Source organism: Larus michahellis, chromosome 9 (assembly GCF_964199755.1).
Source record: "Larus michahellis chromosome 9, bLarMic1.1, whole genome shotgun sequence".
Taxonomy (NCBI): domain Eukaryota; kingdom Metazoa; phylum Chordata; class Aves; order Charadriiformes; family Laridae; genus Larus; species Larus michahellis.
This window is the reverse complement of record NC_133904.1, coordinates 18995440-19018703: the sequence shown is the minus strand read 5'-3', so window position 1 is coordinate 19018703 and position 23264 is coordinate 18995440. Positions and strand designations below refer to the sequence as shown.

At 42.4% G+C, this 23264-nt stretch overlaps 1 protein-coding gene across 1 annotated transcript in view; it reads left to right on the top strand.

The window, feature by feature from the left end:
• Positions 1-16887: 16887 nt before the first annotated feature.
• The window catches only part of RORA (RAR related orphan receptor A), a 435634-nt gene continuing 429257 nt past the window's right edge, over positions 16888-23264 (top strand). Inside the window, exon 1 of the mRNA XM_074600027.1 lies at positions 16888-17202. The gene's annotated coding sequence lies outside the window, so the exon portion shown is untranslated. The remainder of the gene's footprint in view (positions 17203-23264) is intronic.

The window sequence follows — 23264 nt, the reverse complement described above, 5'->3', positions numbered from 1 at the left end:
GCAGATTGTGTTCATTTGCTTCCTGGTATTTGTATCTGTAGGTTGTCCTGAGATTGTAGTTCCATTCTTTTCTCTGCAGGCAGAATGTCTAGAATTTACACAGGAAAGAAAACCAAGATTTATATGAATCAATGATTTCAAATATTGTATGTCTTATGATAAAATCAGGAGACCTGGATGCGCTCTTTTTGTGTTTGATTGAAATAGTATGCTGCAGCATTTAGGGTACTCACACAAATCTTATGCTGACATGGGGAAGGCATAGTATTACCAACTCTTTGCTCCCTTTAAGACAAAAACTGGTGAACAGGGAACAGAATTTAACTCTCTCCTCACAAATATTGTAGGATAGGTCATTAGCACATCAAGTTTATCATCTCCTGGAAATACAGGTGAAAAAGAAGAATTGGTTTGTTTTCACATAAAGCTGCTACGAAATTTTCATATCTTTCTAGGATGGGAGAAGGGAAATCCTCTGTTTTCCCTTTCCTAAGATGAATGGGGACATTCGATACCAAGGCTACAACTCCACAAGACATGGCAGAGATCTTTGAAATAGGGATTCAAGTAATGCATTTTTCTGTGTGATTCATGTGAAAACTGAAAGTTGTACAGTTCAAGCTGGTCCTGCTTTAAAGCAACATTTTTTGGCAGAGAGAGGATACCTTTGATAAAAATGAAATTGGTTCCTAAGGACTGTTTCAACAGACTTATAAAAACATCTCTCAAACTTGAGTTCAGACCAAGAAGCATTGCCTGCCACGTACTCTGCTTTCATGGGCTTGCTTCCTCCTTGGCACTGCTCTGGCTTGGAACCTCTTTCTAAAACCAAACTGGTGGCAATATTGTTAAAAAGAAAGAAAGAAAGAGAAGGAGAAATGGAAAACACAAAAGAAAAATGTCAGCCTCGATTTAAAGAAGTCTACTCTTGTGAGCTTTACAACTCACTTTTTTAATTTCAAATTGTGTAGTTACAATAAGTGTTTGACCTCTTGGGTGCTCACATAACCTCAGCCTAATCACACTGAGCTTTGTGTCAGTGAGGGAAGATGCGTCACTGCACGTGTCACCCACACTTTCATGTCTTTATAGATACGTTTACAGAAGCATAACAAGCAGATTCCTAAAACTACTTAAAAACAATTTCTGAACAAAAATTAAACACCATCTCTTAAGATGAAAAGAAGAATGCCCAGCCACTTTGTCTAGCATAAAGCAGCAAAGGGAGCATTACGCTGAAGGTACGTGTGCTTTTAAATAATGATATCAGCTCTGAGAACAGAACTGGAGTCTTGGTCCAGTCACCCCCTGAAAGAGCAAATATTTCTTGCTCAACAGTGTCAGATGTGTCCTTGTCTTATTAGTCTTTTTTAATAGTGCATAACCCTGTTATCTCTCCGCATCAATATCCCCTAGATAATGGCCATCCGTGCTTTAAAGGCTTTATAGGTAAACTACAGCTATTTAATATTATCTTTTATAGTCAACCACTCTCTTCCTTTTCATGAAGGAGACCATAGTGATCTAGCGATACAGCCTAGCACCGCTTTGTCTGTTATATGATTGTTATGTTTCCATTTATATCACAGTCTCCTCTGTACTATTCAGATCCAGAAAAAGAAAAAAACCCTACTGCAGAGTTAGATTTTCTGTTTGTAGAAATGCATTTGATAGCAGGGGGAGGGGAAGTTTTCATAAAGTTCAATTTTTTAATAAAACCCAATTTCCTTTTCACATCACAGCCAGACTCTGACAAAGGAATTGCAGCAGGTGTCTTTCACGGAGAGAACATAATTGTGAAGCATGCTGGCGTCCTGCTTGCACCAGCACCGGCAGCCGGGTGAGGGGCTGCCATTAGAGGAAAGGCTGTAGCCCAACTAGAGGTGTCCACTGCAAAGGGAGCAGCCACAAACTGTGCAGGGCCCTGCTCTGGTGGTCTCTGCTGCTTGTCTGTCACCACGTGGTGTCCCCTGTTCTACTGAGCTAGGTGCTACTGAAGCGCAGCGTGAACTCTTCATTCCCAAAGTGCTCTTGCAACACAGCCCAGAGGGCAAAAGTTCCCTCATTTTGTGTTTTTGATCTAGTCGCCACTACCATTGGAACAGGCTGCCCAGGGAGGTGGTTGAGTCACCACCCCTGAAGGTATTTAAAGGATGGGTAGATGCGGTGCTGAGGGACACGGTTTAGTGGTAACTTGGCAGTGTTAGGTTAACGGTTGGACTTGATGATCTTAAAGGTCTTTTCCAACCTAAACGATTCTATGATTCTATCGCCATGGGAAAGGCAATGGGGTCACACTTGCCGTGCTCCAGCATCGTTGTGCTACAGATCAAACCCCGCTGAGGACAGGGACCTGTGCCTGCCCCTGTGTTGCTGCAGGGGTGGGAAGAAATGGTGCCGCAGTACAACAGGGCTGACCACAGCCAAACCTTCACGTTTTCTGAGCTTCAGACAGCCTCTGGTTTGCAAGGGGACCCGGCACTTCCTCCTACCACCCGCAGCCCTCAGCTGGGGGCTTGTAAGAGGGACAAAACAGTGAAACAAATGGTTGATTCCCTCTCTTCCTCTAACTTTTGCTTCCCAAATCGTTCCTTATCACATTCTGCTTAAGAGGGCACAGCCTGACACCACAGTGAGATGGGCTGCTGTGATACTGCAGCTTTAGAGCCTGTGAAGGTCTGCATGACTTTCATCGTCAGAGCCAATGTGCAGTTTCAAGAAAAGGGCACCCTGCCACGGATATTGTACCTTTGTCACCTAACACTTAAAACCCGTGTTGAAGCAGAGAAAGCACAAAAGTTTAAATAGAAAGATTCTCAATAATGTGCGATAGCTTGCTGGATATCTGCTTGATTTTACCTGTGTTCTGGATCTGAATAAGCAGCAGTTTCAATATTTCCCTTCCCAAAATGCACTTCTTGTTCTAGGGAAGAGATCTCATGTACTTGTTCCAGGGAGTTAACATGTTCCAGCGACCTCAGACAGGCTTGCCCTGGCCAGGTAGGGAACGCTTATTCCTCCAGCCATTAGTACAGGTCTCAAATCTGAAATTACTTAATTTCACAACTTTTTTTCTGGCTCATAACATGAAATGATGAGGTTACTATGCCAAGTGCCATGTCTGTAGCTGTCCTGTCCAAATCTTGCTGATAAAGTCTACTAGCCCAGAAAGAGTTACCATCAGTGTTTTGAAATCACCTGAAGACGCGGTGTCCTGCTGAGCGGTGTGTAATAGCGGAGAGCAGCTGCTGTATGCTTCCTCGGTAGTGTTTTCCCCTGTTTAGTAACCTTTGATTGCTTCTGTCAGTTGTACAAGGCTTATAAAACCTGATTTCTAGCTTCAACTGCATGTGCATATCTCTCGTTATTGTCTGTATGCTTAGGTAATCACTCATGTTGACAGAGAATTTCCCTTGTTCTTCCAGGTCAGAGACCCTCTAGTCATTACATTAATTTGAACAGTTTAAGAATGATCAACAGCAAAAGCAGAAAACACCATTTGCTTTCTTTGAATAAACAGCTCATCTTCCTGCAACTGCAATACCCCCTGCTTATCTCTCTCACATATTATACCATAAATTTATGCTGTCTGTGAGCTCTAACCTCTTCGATGTTTCATAATTCTTCGGATTGCATCCTTGGCAACAATTCTGACTTGTAGCCTGCCATTCGTTATGTTGTCCAAGTACCTGAGATCAGATGCAGTGTGTTGAGAAGTTGATGGAGCTGACACAGTTCTAACACCACTACTACAGTAGATGCCTTTTGATAAATCAGTACAAAAAACTCCTTTTTTTTCCAAATGGATTATTCTCTTAGTCTTCAATAATATGGATATTGATAGGTTTCAGCAAGGTCCTGATTGATACGGGTTGTTTTTAATCCAGCATTACATCAGAAGTGTTACTGAATCATATGGGATGTTTTCTTCTGTTCCATTCCTCTTATTCTTTTCTGTTCTTATTCTTTTTTTTTTTTTTTAATCGGATCTTTGCATAAATGACACTTCACAAAAACAATTCGGTCTAAGCCCTTGCTTCAGGTTAACACATTCACTTTTCCATGTCAAGCTGTCGCAGTTTCAAAAAGCTATGAACCCCTAAAAGCAATTTAGCACCGTCGTACCAGTGATAGATTTAACTCTGGACAAATCCATGCTGAATTTGTTAATCTGTCAGATGGACTTTTCTGTGTACAGCCTGCTCATTTCTTACAGTTTAAAATGCACACAGCTGGTGCAGCGCTATTTGCTCCTGGTTTATGCATCTAGCTTTATCTTCTCATTTGTGCTTCCATACCCTTAATCTTCTGAAAATATTTCTGAATGAATCGTCCTGTGTTTTAATTTGTGGGTATTTTTCACGTGCAACCAGTGTTTTCCTGCAATGTTCCAGCTTCTAGAAGACTCCTGGCTCTCGGTCAGGGATCCATGGCTAAGAAAGGGAACAAAACCCAGCAGTGAGATGAGCACAGGGTCAACTCAAAAGACACGGAAGATGGTACCAAACCCAGCTGCTTCCTCTTGCCTGCGAACATCCACCAGCCTGTTAGCTCACCCACAGAGCTGAGAGCAGAGGGACTCCGGTCCGTTTTGCAGGGGACTGAGCAGAAGCAAATCAGTCCTTCTGGCTGTGCCCATAACATCGTATGAGTAGCAGAAACCCACAGTAGCCTGTCCTGGAGAAGACCTTAGCGAAAGCACAGTTAATGCTTCCTCTCCATTCAGCTGATGGGGTCTCTGGTGGGGCTGCCAGCCTGGAGGATGACTGTTTTGAGTGGCATTTTTTTCATTCTCAACATCTGCCCAGCAGAAACTGGAGTGATCCATGCAACTCAGAAGCTGCTGAATAGCTCCCATGTGGAAATAACTCTTCTTTATTTGTGGTGTGACCTGAATTTGAGATAGACACCTGAAGGCAGAAGACTGTGTTTGGGTGATGTTTCCAGGCAGATACTTCGGAAGTTCTCCACCTTTTTCAGTTTTAAATTAAGTCTTTTGGTTTGGGATATGTAAAATAAGTTCAAATAAGTTCAAAATAAGATCCCTCTTCCTCCTCACCTACACACACATACAATCCTTTAATCCATCAACTTACATGAGACCTTTCCCTTTAGCCAGTGGTGGCTTTTTTGGACTCCCAGCAAACAGCCTCTGGACTGGGCTGCACAAATTGCACGTGGAGTGCTCAAATATAAAGATACAGAATTTAAGGTTAGAGATGTAGCAGGGAGGTTTCTGCAGCCCTTCACACCAGAGTGACATTTGTTCACTGTAAGCATGACTGTGTTCGTTACAACATCTTTGAAGTTGATCTGGTGAAGCTGAAAGTAAATGCAATTCGTACGAGTTTACAGAAAAATGTATTTTTGAAGCCAGGACTTGAACTTGCAGGGACACTTGAGGTCTGATTAGCCATTTTGTTTTCCCGTTATCTACATTCAGAAGATAAGTTTTTTTTAAAAATAATAAGCAAGAGGCATATTTGGCCATTGCGGTAGTAGGGTAGTTTGAATTCCAACCATTGATTTAATTGCATGCTACCTGCCAGCAATTTAGATGGGAGCTAGTGGTTGTTTTTAGTGTAAGACACAAACTCCGCCAAATAAATCCAATATTAATAGCTTGTCTCCTCCCACCAATTACTTCAAAGCAATTGGATGTTTTGAGACAAGTATTGAATTGTCATCAAAATGTCTCAATCTCTCAGCTCAGACTTTGAGATGTTCTATAGGGAGTTTATTTCTTTAGCCAGAAATATGGCATTGAGGATTCCACTCAGTAACTTCCCACTCAAGTTATAGATTTTCTGTCAGAAAAAATAAAATCATGCTTGTATACAGCTACAATTAAAACATATGGCTCTGCTTTGGCATCTGTTCTTTTTTTCTATTTAAAGACTTGGAAGTGTATAATAAAAGGGGTAGTTCTATGGCTATAGTTTTTGTTAGGGATTTTACACTGATATTACTATAGCTTTTCTTTAAAAGCTATGAAAATAGTTCTTGACTCTTTGGTCTCTGGATCATAGCTTCTTCACAAGAGCTGTAACACCTGAATTAAAACGTGTTTGATTAAACTAATAAAAGACTGGATCTGGAAAAGGTATTAAAGTTTGTGGTAGAAATACAGTGTAATTATGCTGAAGATTTGCATATTTGCAGTTACAGCTGGAGACCCCTTTTGTCCCTCTGAGCTTTCTAAGTTGGAGATAAGTAGTGTTACAGTCGCAGCAGAGTGAAAAAAAGCATACTGTCCTCAATACCTAAATTTGGAGAGTGGAAAAGGTGTCTGAAATTTGCCTGTAACTGCTCCTTCTGAGCCATACACTTTACGTCTCTGTAAAGCATATCAGTTTTAAAATAAATTTGTTTTCCATTTTGATGCCGTTTTTACTTTTCACGTTCCAGCTTCCGAGTTATCAGATTGAGTGTTACAGTGTTATGGACACAAATATGGAAACGATCTCGGTTGTTTGGCAGTGCCTTCACACTCACTGATCAAACACTAAGTGCCATCTGATTACTTTGACAAATCACAGCAAAGAATACAGTTTACAGTTGGATTATCAGGATCCACAGAGCAAAGTATGTGCTAACATATTCATCGCATTCGAAGATGAATACATTTGAGGAAATCATGATCTTCACATTGATCATCTTTGAACCAAAGTAGGCTGAATTTAGTGAATAAGTTACTCATGAATTATTTGTTCAACTCTGGAAACAATGATGAATCTTTTAAACTAGCAGTGAATTTTTTGATGAATAGAAAACCTTGAAAGCATCTGGTTTGGATGTATCTGTATATTCACATTTGATTGGAGTCTTGTTTCACTAGCAGGCTAATGAGAGAAATAAAACTTCCACTGCCAAGAGACAAATCCTCCCACTGAAGTAGTTGCAACTTTGGCCACTGATAAATAGGAACATCAAGGGACTTTTAAAAATCATCCAGTCCAACCCCAGATTTATTTATTTTTTTAATCTTTTCCTTGCCTCTTTGACCAATTGAGAAGACCCGTTCCTGGACGACCTGGAGATATTGAGTAAGTCGTAGTGACAAGCTCTCCCATCAGCAGATTTCTAAATACTTTGGTATGACTTTCACTGTCTTTGGTCCTTATTTTCTCTGTGGGGAAGCTGAGGCATTGAGGCATGACATGACCTCACTGCAGTTAAGGAAACAAAGCACAGAATGCACCTCCCCATCTCCTGAGCCTCCTTCTTGTGCTGTCCCCGTCGCACTATTGATGCTCCATGTCATTTAGACCCAATGATCGCAGTCATCTTTTTCGGACGTTTTCTTTTACTCAACCTTTACAATATTCTCTTTTTCTTCCTTGCAGCCTTGTTTCAAACACATTTTTAAATCCATTTTTATATTACTCTAGTTGTTTATTACAGCTGATTCAAGGAAAGTTTACATTAAGTGACAACATAAGTATATATCTAGCTCAGTTTCACATTTGAAGATAGTAAGTAGTGTGTGGGGGTTCTTTATGACAGCATGGGTTTGGCCCTCAGGTTCTTAAATCAGCGATGTCACTTTATGGCTTTTAATTCATATATTTTGAGTGTTCCAACCTGACGTATTTTGAGCGTAAGACATACAATGAGTCCTCGATCTAAAAATGTAGATTCATTGCTGTGACTCAGAGAAACAGAATTACCATATCATAAATTCTTGGTAATCTATCTTTCCCAGGGCACCTACAGTTTTTACCATCTGCTCATATTGACTTCTCCCTTTTGGACAACTTGAGTAGTCAGCTCCTTGAGACAGCAGAGATTTTCATCATATTAATGATTAGAGATTATGTGATGGGTGGAGACACAGGTAACAAACATATCAAAAGTCTTTCCTTTTCAAATGCTCTTAGATTTTTAGCTGTTTGTTGTTCTTGCAAAACCTTCTTCGCTCATTGCCCCTTATGGGTGTACTGACTTCCAGAAGCTTCCTCCCTTGCTGTTGCTCAGGGAACTACTATTTTTGAAAGCTATTCAAGATGCTGCTTTGTATCTTTTGTGACTTTTCTACTTCTTTGGAGAGAAGTTAGAGGATTATTTAGCTGGATGCAGATTAAGACCCTAATCACTCCCACTACTTCTTTTGGCATTGTAGACATACATTTTAAGTTGCCATCATTTGAGAAATAGTATTGCTTTGAAGCTAAAGATCTGAATTGCTCTCACCATGCTGAATGCATCAAGACTTTAGACATTTGAAAGGACAGTCAGTTTTATTAGCTTTGACCTGCCTTCAGAGTAAAGAAATTTTGGTGGTGAATATTTTTTAGGTGGCCCTGGTGATTGGGAAGGAATCAAAGTTAGATGCTGGAAGTGGCTGGGAGTTGTAGGACAAAAGGTCATAATACAGCTAAAGGAGAAGGATGAAAAGGGAGAATCATGGTGGGAATTGCTCCATATTACTTTCCAGGGAAAAGTTACATCTCTACGGAAGCTGTATAACAAAAGTTCCAGGGAAAGACTGAAACAGAAGAGAAAAGTAGGCATTCAAAGGCCCAGGAAAGACTCCCAATAGGAAGCCTGGGGAAGAGGATACTGTTCACATACTAAAAGCGAGACCGTAGCAGGAAGGTGGAAGGAACACAAAAAGCCTAGGGAAAGAGCTGGAAGTGTGTTTTGTTTAGCTTGCTTTTTTAGTTTAACCTTGCAAGGGTAGGATTTGGCTTTGGATAGAAGACTACAATCACACCAGTTTGTGTGAAACAGCTGGAGGAAAAGTGGAGGAAGGTAAAACGAGAGCAGAAATGGTATCTGTCAACATCTTGTTTTAACAGGTCAGTTTTGTACCTGTAGAGGTCTTGATAGAATATTTGTTAAATGTGAAAATCTGTTAAATGATAAGATCTATCCACGGCCAGTTCAACTTTGTCATGGTAACTGTGGCCCTACCAAGTGATTTCTGCCATATGCCACTCTTGCTTCTAGTCAGAGTTAAAAGGAAACCTTCTGCGTGTGGTACCCCACAGAGCAGAGAACTGTTCTTAAGATTTTGTTGACATTTGAAGAATAATTGGTTCGGTTATGTTTGAATAAACATAAAGCTGTTATTCCCTCAAACGACTTTGTTCACAGCGGATGTAATAAATCTGGTTTGCCCTTTTTATCTATTTTAGATCCCAATTCAGATATAGAAATGAATTTATCTCAATATTCCCACAGCTCGTATTATCTTCATGTGAGCACGCTGGTGAGCAAGTTTTAATAGGAAGAATATTTGCAGAAAGAGAATTTTAGATTCACATATAAGTGCATGTGGGAACCAACTGTTGGATTTCCATGAAGAGTTGTGCCAAAAATGCTAGCCAGCTATTGTGCCATGAAAGCAAAACCTATGATTTACCTGAGAGCTGAAATATAATTAAGCAGGGAATTTCCGTTATTATGACTTTGTAATACATATCCTAACTTTTTATTCCCTAAAAGTAGTATCAAATTTGTTTTAAGAATGAAGAAACTGATAAAAATAGCCAGCAGCTTGTGGTTATTTTGCCACAAGGGGCCAATTCTATCACATTATTTTCTTAGTTCCAACTTCTCTGCTTAGACAGCTAGCACATAGACTTGTTTCTCGGACAAAAAAAAAAAAGAGAGACTTTTCAAGCAAAAAGAGTAAAATTACAGATAGGCATTTCTTTTGTCTCTTTTTTTCTGAAGGAAGAAACTATTATCAGTTGAATCAAATGATAAAATTTGGCCTCAAGTTTGTATTATTTTCTCTCAGTGCTTTTCTTCTGCAAGCCTCTGTGTGCTCGATAAACCCAGCCTGCCTGTGCCAACATCTGACTCAGGAGTGTTTCTGTCCCTACTGCTCTGGGGCGCAGAGCAGGCTGAGCCTGGGATGGTGCAGGGTCTGTCACCAAGCAGCAGTTTGCATGTCTCACTTAGCGTCCTGCTGCTCCGCATCCCATCCCTGGAGGTGTTCAAGGCCAGGCTGGATGGGGTTTTGGGTAACCTGGTCTAGTGGGAGGTGTCCCTGCCCATCTTGGGGTGGGTTGGACCTAGGTGATCTTTAAGGTTCCTTCCAACCTAAACCATTCTATGATTCTGATAGTCAGAATCAGAAATGGTTTTACTATTTATCATTTTTATAATTTTGATTGCTTTTTGGCAAAAAAAAAAGAAAGATATTCCTTTCACTTACTCACACTTCTGTGTCACGTGGCTTGCATCAAATTTCCTGGAGAGCTATTTGCTTAACTCTAGGATTTAACACTAGATGTTCTGAATGCAACTTTTTTCTCTGAGCTCAAGTGCTCTATAAATGCTTCCCTTGTTCTCTCACTTACAAGAGAAATGTGTGACATATGTCACTCTAAAGCCCGATCTGTCTTTTTCTTTGTAAAGCTTCAGGTAGATGTTAGCTAAGTGAAAGCTGGAAGGAGACTACTTCTGCTTCTTCAAGAAGAAACACTGACAGTGGAGCTAAAGGCTTCTGTTGAAATTCGTTGTGTGTGCCCCTTATGTGGCCAAAGCCGGAGCCAGCAGTGAAGCTTCCTGAGGTCTTGCAGTCCTCAATGGAAAAGCAAAATCTCTCACTAAGCAGGGGAAACTTTGTGAATTGACTAAGGCTATTTCTCTGGAACTAATTGACAACCACTTCAGATTACACTAGGTCCGTATCTTGTTTTAGTTACTTCTGTAGTCTGAAGTGCTTTGAGGAGCGTTTTTGGACCTTTTTGGAAATCACGGGGAATTTGGCACAAAGGCACTGTATTTTTCCATGTTCAAACACACAGTGAAACAAGGATGGAAGTAAAGGCTTCCAAAGCAGTTTGGAAAACATATGAGTGAAGACCTAGCATGTTGACCCACAGATGATGGGGGGTAGAAATGGCTGTTGTAATACACTTTGAAAAATCTTTTGCCTGTGTGAATGGTACTTTCCGCAAAACTAATGTAGAGTTTAATAACCTGCAGGCTTTCATGTCTCAAATTGCAAGCTTTAAAAGCCTATTAAAAAGCCATAAAACTCCTCAATTCATTAGGGCATGGATTCCCGTCTCTATATGTACATTGAATCCTGAAATATATGTTGAATGATACATAGCAAGTTATGGTGGGCAAAGAAAAGTGCCTAGGCAGGTTCTTCCATGGCGACCTTCAGAGCACTGATGTGCTATAGATTCACTACTTGTATTTGTCCACAGAAGGAGTAGCTCCCTACTGGGGAACCTGCTGTGCAGTCAGGCAGTGGGGTCTTGTCCTACAAGGGGCATCCAGGTGAAAAAGGCATCTCTCCATTGAGCAGATAAAACAAAAAGCTCTGACCTGCTTTATAGATTATTAGCATTAATCTTTACAATGAAGTACTAAAGAAACTGTCCACATTAAATTAAGATATGGAGAAAACTTGTATATGCTGGTATTTTATAACAGGAGGAGAAGAGGCTTTCAAGTAGTTTCATGATGAAAACAAATTTCTGGGGCACCCAAACCCAGTTATTAGATGGTATGAGATGTCACTTGTTTTGGTTCCATCTATAGAACAATCAAATATATAAGTACTAGTTGTTGTATAACTCCCTTAGCAGCAGATAAACCGGGTCAACATTGACTTCTTTAGTAAAATGTTATCATTATTTTACAGATGGGAAATTGAGGTACGCAAGTTCTCCCGGGTCCCCCTGCAGTTCCTCATGCATTAGATCATGCTGCCCGCCTTCTACAAACATAGATACTTTTAGAATGGAAGCCTCCTCTAATTAAATCGGTTCCTCCTCCCATACACACAGGAAAACTGCAACTGCCAATGGGGCTATGGGGACAGGAATTGTGAATTACTTGGTGCAGTGGATTTGAATAATTTGGGGTTTTCATTCCTTTTCAATATCTGAATTCCATTATCTGAGCTGACTTGGGGTCGAATGCCTGAAGCATTTCATGCACCCGAAAGCAACATAAAGGCCATAGTTGCGATCCTTAGGGAAATAAAAGCAACATACTCTCTGCAGAAGGATCACAAGTTTCTCTGCAAACCAAGGAGATGCTTGTGACTTGCCACAGGACAAAGGGAAGAGGTACGGAATAAAAAACCGTTGAACTCAGGATCATGATTCGTTCGTACACTTCCCAGCGGCTGAAACAGCACACAAACCAACTGAACCAGAGCTCCTGCTGCAGAGCAGGGAAAGGCCAAGAGACTTTCTCTTCAGTGTTGTAAATGAGGTTTCTGTCCCTCTAACTCTGCTTTCTTGGTTCTCCCAGGGAATTCTCAGGACCTTGGTAAGTATTCCCTTGTATCAGACAGAGGGAGAAACAGCAAACAATCTCTAAAGGAAAATACATGAGAAAAAAATATTACAAGTATCACAACAGCTTTGCAAACAGAATGGCATAAAGCTTACCAGGCTGACATGCCAGCACCTCCCCAGAGGAAACACTGGGAAAGAATTCAACATGGAACACTTTTATATCTGAAGGGGCAATGTGGGGTAGAACTATTTTTTTAACTAAGTGTATCACAGAATCACAGAATGGCAGGGGTTGGAAGGGACCTCTGGAGATCATCTAGTCCAACCCCCTGCCAGAGCAGGGTCACCCGGAGCAGGTTGCACAGGAACGCGTCCAGGCAGGTTTTGAATGTCTCCAGAGATGGAGACTCCACTACCTCTCTGGGCAGCCTGTTCCAGTGCTCTGCCACCCTCAAAGTAAAGAAGTTTTCCTTATGTTCAGATGGAATTTCCCATGTTCTTGTTTGTGCCTATTGCCTCTTGTCCTGTCCCGGGCACCACTGAAAAGAGCCTGGCCCCATCCTCTTGACACCCGCCCTTTAGATATTTATAAGCATTGATGAAATCCTTTCTCAGTCTTCTCTTCTCCAGGCTAAACAGCCCCAGGTCTCTCAGCCTTTCCTCATGAGAGATGCTCCAGTCCCCTAATCATCTTCCTAGCCCTCTGCCGGACTCTCTCCAGTAGTTCCTTGTCTGTCTCGAACTGGGGAACCCAGAACTGGACACAGTGCTCCAGCTGTGACCTCACCAGGGCAGAGTAGAGGAGGAGGATGACCTCCCTCAACCTGCTGGCCACACTCTTTTTAAGGTACCCCAGGAGACCATTGGCCTTCTTGGCCATGAGGGCACATTGTTGGTTCGTGGTCAACCTGTTGTCCACCAGGACCCCCAGGTCCCTCTCTGCAGTGTTGCTTTCCAGCAGATCAGCCCCCAACCTGTGCTGGTGCATGGGGTTATTCCTCCCCGGGTGCAGCACCCTACACTTGCCCTTGTTGAACCTCATTAGCTTCCTCTCCACCCAACTCTCCAGCCTGTCTGGGTCTCTGTGTTACCCCCACAACCTTACGCCCCATTCAGGAAATATATTACCTGTTCATATCTATCTGAAATACCCCACATCAGGCATCTTTTGCAGTAGAAAGGAGGCTCGATAAATGCAGGAGAGACCTCATGGTATCACTGTGATGCACAAGCTTGCAGACAAATTTAGAAGCGGCAGAAAAGCTTCTGTTCCCCACGAGCTGCCTTGCACAGCACTGTAGCACCTCTGCAGCTCCTGGAGTGCACAGCCCAGACCCAGTTAACTGTGTCGTGAGTTTCCAGGACAGGAGAGAACCTGCAGCACCGTGCAGGAGACAGTCATCTGCAACCCCCTCACTGCGATGCAACACAGCAGGCGTGGGCTGTGTCCCTGCTTTGTCACCTGGTTCAAGAAGAAGCAATATTCCCCTGCCCCCATCCGATATTAACAAAACAGCTTCATCTGTGCAACACATAATAAACATATTCTCAGAAAGTTACACAAATGAGGTAAATGTACAAAAGAATAAGATCATATGTTATACTGGCCCAATTAATTTTACTGAAGATTCAGGGACGTTTACCCACATGAGGTGACACCAGCAGCATGTTCCTTTATGCATTTGTGAGTAGATAATATATTTATGCAGGCTAATGATCGGGGACTAAATTTTCTAATATTGTTGCTAGAAAAATAGGGTTTTTTTCAGTTGTGCCATGTTATTCTTATGTTTGTCCCTGCTCCTAAGAAAAATTACTATAAGGTCTTTGTTCAAAAACTTCAAGAGTCGATGTGCTACCAACAAGGCTGGAGACAACCTAAATGTTGCCTAAAACTGTCTCTCAGGGTAAGGGCAATACACACTTTAAAATGTTAAAATCTTGTTTAGAAGTAAGTTGCAAGATAACTATGGCAAGGAAAACTAATATTAGAAGGGCTGCTTCCAAACTGATTCAATGAATTGGTTTCTGCGGGAATGGTGATGCTATCTGCTGGAGTCGGCTGCTGTTTATACTGCAAAAGATTTCTGACAAAAGGGGTACTTGGTACTTTCTTACGTTAGAAAAAAATAATCATGATCTGGATTTCCAGATACTGACTTTCATAGTAGTAGTGCATTATCTGCAATTGAAAGACTGCCCTTTTTCCGCTGGAGCAAAATATAATGAATCTCATTAAATGCTGTTACGGATGTGTGGGAATTGGGGTGGAGGCTGTCATGAACACCTTTCTCTTCTGTGCAAGCTTGAAAGACACAAAAACTGTTAACATATTCCTAAATATATCATTTCAGGTTTGGACAAAATTTTACCTCAGTAGATATGAATTTCAAACTCCAGCGGCATTGTGCTACTTATAGAGTAGTATATAAAATACTTAGACAGTATTTTCTTAGTTTGTTATAACTTTATCTAATGGCAGTAAGCTAAAGTAAAAGTGTCCAACTTAGAATCCAAGGAGATTATAGTTTTACTCCTCTAACGTCTGCCAGAATTGAGGGCAAATCTGTGACCTGTGTCATGCAATATGGTAATAAAATATAGCTCTCCATTTTCTTGACTTTTATTTTAGTTTTGCAAATAAGAAGAATCTGTTCAAATCAACTCATTCATGCTTTGTGTTGAATAGTGACTTATTCTAGTACTGTATTAACTTGTTATTGCAGAACAACTCAAAGCGAATAGTCCATATTTTATTCTACCTATGAAATAACTAGAAAAAAAAACTAAAAAGAGGGGAGTTTACACAGGAGAGACAATCAGTATTCATCTCCTTCCATTCTTGTTGGCTTAGTAATATTTGTCTGGATGAGTTCTTCTGGGAGGATGTGTGAGAGCGGGGTAGGAGGATAGTGAGAGATCTGGAAATGCAGAAGCTTAGGCAGGCATGGCAGTGAGAGCAGGCAAAGCTCTAGGTCAGTGGCTGGCAGATGGCTTATGAGCTGAGGAGGCTGCTGGCAGATGGTAGTGACAGTGTGGACAAGACAAAGATTTTGGCTACAGAAAGGGAGCTTTGGAAAGACACTAGAAGTCTATCTTTCCTGATAAGAACACTGTCCAATTTGGATGCACATCACATCTCGTTTTATCTTGTTTTTTTTCTTTTTTCTTTTTTACCAGAGAAAAGGTACAGAGGCTTTGCTGCTGTAGGAAAGAAAAAGTGACTGAAACAGAGAATGTGAGGTCTGTTATTTGGTCTAGCTCCCAAATTCTGACCATTCAATAACAACAAAAACCCCTTACTATGTGTAATTGGCACGTAATTATTTGTGATTACTAGTCTGATTCCTCTGCTTCTCTCACTGTTACTGAACTAATTACGCCTCTTATGCAACATTAGCAAATTAAATCATTCCAATTATCCGCATTTATTTCCTTGTGCTTTCTCTACTGCCACAGTTCCTTCTCATCACCCTGTGTGACGGTGGCTGTCACGCTTTCGTTCGCAACCTACTTTCTTCGTAGGCAATTAGTGAGTGCTCGGGCTGGGCCCGGCTGAGCCAGGTTCTGAGCCAAGCAAGTGCCTCCACCGGCTGCCCAGGCACTGGTAGCTCGGGGTGCCATGGGCCAGCGAGTCCTGGTGAGGGGCGATGCACAAAAACCAGGTGTGCACCCCTGAATGCAGATGGCTCAAAGGCAGAAAGCTTGTAACTCTCAAAGAGATTTGGAGAGGAGGGAATCACAGAATCACTGAATGGCAGGGGTTGGAAGGGACCTCTGGAGATCATCTAGTCCAACCCCCTGCCAGAGCAGGGTCACCCAGAGCAGGTGGCACAGGAACGCGTCCAGGCAGGTTTTGAATGTCTCCAGGGAAGGAGACTCCACCGCCTCTCTGGGCAGCCTGTGCCAGGGCTCTGCCACCCTCAGAGTAAAGAAGTTCCTCCTCATGTTTAGGTGGAACTTCCTATGCTCAAGTTTGTGCCCGTTACCTCTTGTCCTGTCACTGGGCACCACTGAAAAGAGCCCGGCCCCATCCTCCTGACACCCATCCTTTAAGTATTTATGAGTGTTGATAAGATCCCCCCTCAGTCATCTTCTTTCCAGATTGGAGAGACCCAAATCCCTCAGCCTTTCTTCACAAGAGAGGTGTTCCAGTCCCCTAATCATCTTGGTAGCCCTTTGCTGTCCCTTCTCCAGCAGTTCCCTGTCCTTCTTGAATCACTTCAAACAAAGTAAGAACTGGCCTAAAAAGTCATCTTAGACACACACAAAAGTCTGAGTCCCGGTACTGAATTACTACTCAGTTTGGTGTCTTTTCACTTTATGATGCCAAAATACGAAGGGCAGTGAACCCTTAAGCAAGATGAAAATACCGTAGGAAAGTGCACGATCTGCGGTCTGTCAACAACAAAACTCTGAGATGGTTTGGCAGAAACGAGAACTAGGGATTTTAGAAACACTGCATACCATTTCCCTGGGTGTGGGAGGGTACTGTCACAGCTGATGCTGGATGGGAGGTAGCTCCCCATCAGGCACCTAACAGTCCTTAATTGTCCTGACGAGCTTTGCCTGGGGCGTCCCCATGTCCCACCCGTGGCCCCAAGGAACCATTTAAGCTCAGCCCCGGGGCTTTGTTTCTGCTTTGATCCCTGTGGGAGTTGTGCCTCTCTCCAGCTCTTCCCAGCCATGGACCCTGCTGGGTCAGGACACCTTGAAGAAGCATCTGGCCCTCACCACGCTCTGCTGCTTCTGTGAGAATGTGGCTTGAAGCCTAAAGCTGGGATCTGAGTTTCAACTTCCACGGAGCTTAGTTGAGCTTTTGAGAGTGATGCCACAAAAATGGCTCTGAGTTCCAAGGGTTGAGCCCAGCCCTCGCTTCCTCAAGACCAGGGATTTGTCCCCTTGGTGCAGGGCCAGAGCTGCACCCCCTCTGAGGCTCATCTGGCACCAAGGGAGCTTGTTTCTCCTGGTGCTGTGCTCACAGGTGAGTCAGTAAGAGCTTCACTTATTGCACAGGAATAATTTCTGCTCTCTTTTATTCTTCATCCTGAAAGAGGTGTTGCTGTAGCTGTTATGTGCTGCTTCACAGGTTATAAAATATAGGGCCACAAAGATGATCAGAGGGATGGACCCCCTCTGCTGTGAGGACGGGCTGAGAGAGTTGGGGTTGTTCAGCCTGGAGAAGGCTCTAAGGAGACCTTTAAAGGAGGCCTACAGGAAGGATGGGCAGGGACAATTTATCAGGGAGCGTAATGACAGGACACGGGATAATGGCCTCAAACTGAAAGAGGGTAGATTTAGATTGGATAGCAGGAAAAAATTCTTTACTGTGAGGGTCGTAAGGCACTGGAACAGATCATCCAGGGAAATTGTGGCTGCCCCATCCCTGGAGGGGTTCAAGGCCAGGCTGGATGGGGCTTTGAGCAGCCTGGTCTAGGGGGAGGTGTCCCTGCCCAGGGCAGGGGCATTGGAACTGGATGATCTTTAAGGTCCCTTCCAACCCAAGCGATTCTGTGAAAATATCAGCATTACTGTTTCAAAGGATTTAGGCTGCATTGCATACTTAGGATATTCTACTTCTGCTGTAGTGTAATTGGATGCTACAGTGTACTATAGGAGCCACAAAGCAGCGGTGTGTGCCCACTCTGCCGTCTCACAGACGGCCGCCAGCGCTGGGCAAGGGGCTCCTGTTCCCCTCTGTGGCTGGTGTGGGAGCAGCCCCTGTGGCTGCCTCCCGCAGTGCCTTCGGCCCAGCTGGCTGAGGGTGCGAGTGCCACATCTGATGGAAAAGGCAATCATGGTACCTCTGTGTGCAACCTCTGCCTCTCAGTTTTCTGTATTTAATTCGCTAGATCAAGAATGTCTGTTTACTTAAATACTTGACTGTAAAATAGCCTTTCTCCGTGCAGTTGCAGACGATGTTCAGGCCACCGAGCTGTAAGGTGAACAGATGCATTGAATTTCTTGATATATTTAATTCCTGCTGTTGCAACACTTTCCTTTGTTACTATAATATCTATTTCTACTGATTTTCAGACAAAGCAGTTTTAAAAGGCAATCCAAAAGAATATGTATTTTCAACACTTAACCTTAGGAAGACAGCACGATATGCTCCCAGTAGGAGGGCCTAAGTAGGAATGTGAGTAGATATGAGACAGAACTACAAAATAATTTTTGACAAGAATCCAGTGAGCACCGGAGAGAAGGTGGTGTTCTTTGCTTGGGCCTTAAACTTGGCTTCAATGTTTGAATTGCAAAGACAATAAAAATTTAGAAGGGAATACAGAGCAAGGGTCTGTCCAAGCTTGAGCACTGAAGAGTGAAGGAGGGGGATGACAAGCATGGAGCATATTTGCAGGTCTCACACTTGTCTAAAGGACTCTTCCATGTGCAGAACTGAGATGAGGTGAAAGGGTTTGGTAAGTAGTCACAGAAGAGTTTTGTTTCCTTTCTTAATAGATAAGGACCTTGCTTAATAGGTGGATTAGAAACAGATATTTAATAACTTTGTCTTTCAGATTGTTTCTTGAGGAAATGTCTTAATGCTTAGTGTGTGCCAACAGGGTCTAATCTGGACTTAGGACAGTGCTTGACAGAACATTCAGCATCGCTGAGCTATTTTGGCAAGACTATATTGCAGAAAATCCCTACATCCTGCAAAGCTTGCTCTTCTGGAAAACCTGACCAGGTACTGCATTAGGACACACTGCAAGGATGTGGTGTCTGTTCCCATCTCTGGTCTGCCGCCACAGTGGAGCAGCATTTGGTTCTCTATTCCAGCACAAGTTTAAATGAGGAGTGACTCAAATCGTGCTTGCCTGGATGGTAGTAACCTTGTCCATCAGTAACAGTAAAAAGCACTGTGTGTTTGTGGTGACAGGTGATAATTAGGACGGATGGACAACCTTGAAGCATCTTTTCCAGAATTTGGCATATGCAGATACATGAATCTACAGGCTTATGAATAACTGAGGAGTTTTCATCAGCCAGGTTAGGTAACCCTGCAGCAAGCTGAACTTCCCAGTTCCCTGGGCTTCCTGCTAGGAGAAGGTAAATGATACAGAAGGAATTACTTTTGTCTTTATTTCTAAACCTTCTGCTTTCTGTCCTTTTGGATGTGAGCAGCAAGTGCAAGATTTGGAAATTAGTCACGAGGAACAGTTGGAGGACTTCTGAGTGTTGTAGGCTGTTTTAATTTTATATTAATGCGGACTGCTTAAGATTTCTGTTAATTCTGCCAAATTCAAAGTTTAAACAGAAGCTTTTAATTGCTTAAATGCAAGCTGATGATTGAGTTTTATGTGGTAATAGTATGTGTAAACAGGTGAATTTCAGTCAGTGCTTACTAGTTGTACTGTATGAGATGAGTGATGTATTCTTAATACCAGAAACTAGCCTCATCTTGGGCACGTCAGTGTTCTAGCAGCTGTTAGTTCTACACTTTAATTTTTACCTGTTTAATGAAAAATTCTGGCAGTTATAAAATATGCCCTGCCAGTGGTTCTGTGAGGATTCAGTACTCCGCTTTTGAAAAAGTAAAGTTCTGAAGTTCCGTACTTGTTAAATTTCCTGGCATCTTCTTGGCAAGATATTCTTGGTGTTAACTGCACTTCTCAGGTACTGCAATTCTGGGAGCATGATTACAATGTTTAGTGTGATTCTGCCATCCATTATCACCAACACCACCTACTTCTGCAGAGCTGTAGCAGTGGGTGTGATGCTATCTGGTTCACATTATTGGCATGCAATTCTGTACACAGGAAGAAAATAAACTGCAGGCTTGCAACAATGTAGATATACATTTTTAATGTAGTTTTAGGATTAATATCCATATTGTTAACTTGGGAAGGGGTTGGGTTTTTTTGCAAGTGTGGCTGCAGCAGAGTGGCAGTGTTTGGTCAGCAGGTAATACTGTTCCCAGTGCACCAACACCTCTTCACCTGGTCAAGACAGCATAGAACTTGGGGCTGTGTAGTCATCTGTCTGTGTCACAGCCAGCTTCATTGCTGTGACCCTAATGAATCCTCTTTTCCAGTTCAAGGCAAGATGAATCAAATAAAATACACGTATCTTTCAGAATGACATAAGAGCGAAGAGCAAATGCTATCTGAGTGAAAGAGCTTACCTTGTAATCTGAATGAGACACGATATAGAAAAATTGTTGGTAGATCTTCTTGGGCATAAAGCATTATTCATCAGTCCGATCATGTTATCATACAATGTTACCGTACACACCAGAGACGATGGCAAATTCTCTGTAACTGATGCTAAAAGATGCAAATATTTGCTGTATTTTGTACACAGTGATGAAAAGTTGTGACAGGGACCAAAGACTCCTTTTATGATAGCAGCCATCTGGTAAAATAGAAAGACATAATATTTGTGCAGGATGGCTTACAACTTTAAGGTAGGCTAAAATGCTGCCAGACTTGCTCTTGTTGCTCCTTTCTGGTCAATCACAGTCCTGCACTGTTTTATCTACATACCAGAATGACTGATAACCAGCCTCAGGTCATGTTTGATCTCATATTCATTAGCCAATATTTATTTTCAATTAAACTATGAGCAGACTTTGTTGAAGCCATATAAGGTACTAGAGTGTCTGCACTGCAGGGTTTCATTTTGCTTGAGGATTAATATATAGGTACTTGGTTCCTTCACCTCTTTATGACCTTTGGTGCTTTTAGAAGGGATGAGGAGGAAGCTCCTGTCTCTCAGATACTTTTTTATTCCTGAATTCCTCATGGCTTGTTCTGTTGTCATCATTGTCCCCCTAGAATCCCTGTGCAAGTCTTTCACCCCTCTGTTTCTGTTCACCCTTGCTCCTTGATGGTGCTTTGTGATCTTCCTCTTCCGTAGCCAATCCAGCTTCCCTTGGTGGCACAGGTCATTTGCTTGGCCCAGAGGTAGGAGGCCACATGTACACTGTCCCCCCTGGACTAAATTTTCCTTAATGAGGCCAGTTATTCTGTGACAGGTGCATATATAATACTTATGGGAGAGAAGAATTTAAATTACAAAACACCTTTAATTCCCTTACATCTAATCTCAAAGGAGCATGAGCTTAAATAACCTTGGCTAGATTTTGAGCTGCATAATGTATAAATAACCTGCATAGCAATACATAAACACATGAAGCTTATATTCAAGTTCAAATAGCCTTTTTCTTGCACTATGATTGAGGAGCAGTAAAAAGAACAGGATCTTCTAATTAGGCAATTAGTTCCTCTGGGGGGAGGGACTGTTTCTCCATGCAGGGACTAATGTGTTTACTGACTTTGTACTATTTTCTGTCCATACTACCGTAATATAAAGTAAGTGGTAGTTTCCTTTGACTTAGTAAAAGATGAGGATAAGATGCCCATGATGGCTTAATTAGATTTGTCAGCTGTCCTTAATTCTATTAAGCATGGAACTTGGGATGGCCAGGTGGAAACAGCGATTTCCGGTGAACTTTCTTACACTGTCAGGTTGGGTATGGCAGGAATCTTTGTACTTTTATTCCTATGGAGCACATCTGTGAAATTACTTAAAGTTACTTTGAGATTCTCTGCTACTGATGGCTGATATTCAGCCATACAGAAACAAGATACCAGTGTCTTTTGAAGATTAGATTAGATGTGCTCAACTCTCAACTAGAGCAGAGAAAATCCAGTAAAAATGGAGGAAAATGGAAGACAATATTTGCAATAGTAGTTGTGTGTTGCCTATATTGACCTGCTGCAGGGAGAGTATTTCCTTAATTTTTGTCCTGTGATTGTCTGTAGGCCAGGCTGGCTGTAGGACAATGGCAGGCCAGCTGTTACTTGAGAAGGAAAATCATACAAAGCTTGGCTGGAGGCATGTGACCTTTTATTCTCAAAGGTTAACATCATTTTGTGCTTTGTTGCTTCAGACTTCGATTGCAAAGACAGGTTTGACGCGAGCGTACAGGCTGATACTCTCCAACTCTACCTTAGGACTTCGGGGACATCTGATGGCCTGGTAGGAGAGGTCTCTGCACAATAGATGCAGCTCCAGTATTTCAGACTAGGCTAAGCCAAAAAATCATGGGTAGGGTTAGCTCTGCCTATAGAATGTAGGATGACTCAAGTAGACCAACTCTGTATTCAAAACACTTTTTTTTTTTTTCAAGTAGTTGCAGCTTGAGGACAATCATTCCCACGGAGCTCCTGGATGGGTTGTCAGCAGATTATCCAGTTTGATAGCTACTCCAGACCTCGTGTCATATGTCACGCTTCTCCCCCAAAACCCAGACAGTGCTACCAAGCTTCTCCTGTTGTCTTCTGCTCCTTTATTCAACCTGCGCAGAAACCTTGGAGTGAGTCAGCTTCCCCGGGCAGGTACATACTGTTCTGATCACGGCAGCCTGTTCAGACAGTTGCCTCTCTGCAGCTCTCGGGACGTGCAGTCCTGTTTATTGGGCTGGCACAGCACCTGCCCTCCCCTTCAGGCAGGGTTCAGCCTACCTTTGCATAAAGGATGAGGAGTCTGTCAAGAGACTCGCATAACACCTTGCCCTAGCCTGTAGCTTTTGGCCAATCTTGTCTCTTATCTCTGTTATCTCAAATTGTGTGGTATGTTCTCAGTGTAGCAGCCAGATGTGGGGAACTTCTGGAGAGAAGAGGGATGAAGGAAGGAGACTGGCGGTGGTAATGAGAGCTTCTAGTGTGCTGCCTTTCTTCTTCCTCTATCCCAGGTTTGTCTGCAAGCACAGGGAGAGATGCTGTTTTCATAACTCTGTGATCTGACCGGGTTTAGTAGCTTCTGGCTTGTGTTTCACTTGAATGTGCAAATGTGATGGCTGAAAATATGATTGTGAATGATATTAAGTATTTAATGGTATACTAAAGTTTTGGGGAAGTGGTATATTAGTTCTGGGGAGATGCTGGAATAAATGGGCGAGTGCTGAGAAAGTTAGAATCAATGCGCAGACCAGATGGGAAAAGCTGAAGGATGAGTTTTAGCTATAGAAGATACTGCATGGAAATTAACGGGATTGTGTGGGGTGCATCAAATGCATTTATTTTGTAAACAAACCTTGAT